Here is a 3,030-nt window from a genome sequence, read left to right as displayed (position 1 = left end):
TTTGAAAAAATTCCCAGTTATGTACAAAAGCCTCCCTGATCCAGTGGCGTTATTGCCAAATTTCCATTTGGCTCCGTCTCTGAGTCATAAATTGTCAAACTTTGCTAAAATCAAATGGACCCTTTGCGTTGCCAGCTCAACTTCAAATTCGTGTGAAAAATCCCCAAAACTTGGAAAATTTTTTTTAAAATTCCCAGTTATGTACAAAAGCCTCCTTGATCCAGTGGCGGTATTGCCAAATTTCCAGTTGGCTTAGTGTCTGAGTCATAAATTGTCAAACTTCGCTGAACTCAAATGAACCCTTTGCGTTGCCAGCTCAACTACAAATTCGTGTTAAAAATCCCCACAGCTTGGAAAAATTTTGAAAAAATTCCCAGTTATGTGCCAAAGCCTGCTTGATTCAGTGGCGTTTTTGCCAAACTTCCAGTTGGCTCAGTGTCTGAGTCATAAATTGTCAAACTTTGCTGAACTCAAATGGACCCTTTGCGTTGCCAGCCCAACTTCAAATTCGTGTGAAAAATCCCCAAAACTTGGAAAAATTTTGAAAAAATTCCCAGTTATGTACAAAAGCCTCCTTGATCCAGTGGCGGTATTGCCAAATTTCCAGTTAGCTCAGTGACTGAGTCATAAATTGTCAAACTTTGCTGAACTCAAATGGACCCTTTGCGTTGCCAGCTCCACTTCAAATTCGTGTAAAAAATCCCCAGAAGTTGGGAAAAAAATGACAAAATTCTCAGTTATAGCCAACAACCTGGGCTATCCAGTGGCGTGCCAGTCAAATCCCCACCCAGTGCGCTTTTTCGGGAAATAATTCAGAAACCTGGATCCAATCAGCCCCAGCTGGCAGCTTCAAAGGCCCCAAACAGGGCCCGAAAAAAACCCTGCAAATGACATCAAAGGGCGAAGCCCTGAGGCAAAAAGGGCCAGCCCCGATCCCCAGCCATGTTGCCGTCGGTTTTTCCCCACTTTTAGGAAAAACGCGCAAAACCTGCAATTTTCCTGCACTATTTCGTTGCGTTCATCGATGCAAAGTTTACACCTGCAGGAGCGGCAAAATCGCTTTTCGATTGACACCAGCCGACATTCGCATTGTCGCCTGCTGATTTTGGCGCTTTAATATCGCAGAAATGGGGAAAAATCGACGCGAGAAATCACCTCGTTTGAAACCCATCAAATGCAAAAAATGCCATTCACTCCTAATCTTTCCCGGCCCTTGACGCCTCCACTAAATGGCAACGCTGTCGATGTTAGATGCATCGGGGAGTTTTCGCAACGCGTCCGAATTTCCGGCGGTTTTTGGCAGGGTGTCGGGCATTTTCCGGGCAAGTTGGCAACGCCTGGTCTGAGGACGGCAAGCCCCCACTGCCAACGGAAAAATGCCCATAACTTCCTTATTCCTGCGCCGATTTTCACTGGGTGAAAACCCCTGGATAGAGCAGGAAAAACACTAAAAAACCCAGTAAAGCCGAAAAAAATCGGGCGAAAACTGATGGAGATTTGGGCAAAAAACTCTCGATGAAAGTGGCCCGGGTGGCAGCCGCGCCACTGGGTTTAATCGGCAGGAGTTTTTATGAAGTTTTTATGGAGAAACGGCGATTCGCCGACTGCTTTGAAGCGCGCGCGATTTTTGCATCAACTTTGCCCGACTTTTCACTTTTCCACTCATTAAAAGTCCGACATCGAGTCGACACGGGATGCACTTAAAAACTCCGCCAGCCCATCAAAACTCCCTGATCGAAAGTTTCCTGCTGCGAAAACCCACTTTTTAACTGCCTGCCAAGGGGGCGCCGCACAAACGCAACATTGACAAAGTGGGTGGTGGGGTGACGGGTTTTTCCACGTTTTCTCCTTGGGTTTTCGCAGGAGTTTTGGTTTGCGCCCGCCCAGTTGTAGAGAATTTATTGGGCTTTACGGGGCAGTTGGAATTTTTGAATTCGCCCCACTAATAAGGGAGTTATCGCGGAAAAACCCACGACACAACCAAACATCGCTGTTTCACGCCTCAAATGCGCAAAACTCCGGGAGTTTTGCGCAGATTTCCTCGGTTCGAACACGGGAATGTTGGCAATTTTGCCGGCTTTTGGGGGCTTTTTGAATTTTTTGAATCCGGCCATTGTCAACGAGGTTATGGGCAAAATGGCGCATTTTGGTTTTGCCAAAAAATGCCCAAAACCGGTTCGTTTCAATGGAATTGAGTCTCTGAAGTTGCTTCCAGTGGTTTACGCACGAATTTTTGGGAAAAAACGCAGTTTCTAACCCGGCTTTTCCAATTTTGAAAGCCTCATAACTTCCGCGTTTTGACAGCTATTGCTACGGTCGAAAATCCCTAAAGTTGGAAAATTAATCGGCTTTTCAACGCTTTTTGGATTTTGAAAATCGCACTACGCAGTCGCAAGTTATGGCCGAAAGTTGAAAGTTTTGAAAGTCCATGCCATTTTCCGCATTTCTTTGAAATAGCATGAATCGATTTCCTTGAAAACTGTTATCGAATTTTCGAAATTGCGCCAGAAAACAGCTTTTTTGGAGCCTTTAACTCCATAACTTCTCGAGTTTTCAACCGATTTTAACGTTTCCTAAACCGAAATCTTCCCTAATCAACCACCTTTCTAGCGCTTTTGAAATTTTCAAAATCGGATTTCTATTAGCCAAGTTATGGGTAAAATTGCTACCATGCCACTGGCATTAGCTTATTTTCCCGTATTTCACTTTAAAGAACGTCCAAAAAATTTGTATCTTCAAGCTTTTCCAACCGATTTTCATGCTTCAGGCGTTAAAATCTGCGAAAATTCAAATTTTTTAGTTTGGCGTTTGAATTTTGAAAATTTCCTTGAGGGAAAAGTGGATTTTTGGCAAAAATGTCTCTGAAAATCGAGAGAAATAGTCCAATTGCAACATATTTTGCTCGAAAAAAAAACCCTATTCCCTTAAACCGCGTTTTAAGGGGGCAGAAACCCGTTTCCAAAACGGGCCACTTTTGATTGTATCCTCGTTATTTTCCACCCGATTTTGAAAATCTAAACACCCCCTTAA

This window comes from Dendroctonus ponderosae, unplaced genomic scaffold (assembly GCF_020466585.1).
Source record: "Dendroctonus ponderosae isolate FM_Combo_2020 unplaced genomic scaffold, Dpon_F_20191213v2 Dpon_F_20191213_12, whole genome shotgun sequence".
In the NCBI taxonomy this organism is placed as follows: Eukaryota; Metazoa; Arthropoda; class Insecta; order Coleoptera; family Curculionidae; genus Dendroctonus; species Dendroctonus ponderosae.
The sequence above is the reverse complement of the archived record's forward strand: the minus strand, read 5'-3'. Positions refer to the sequence as shown.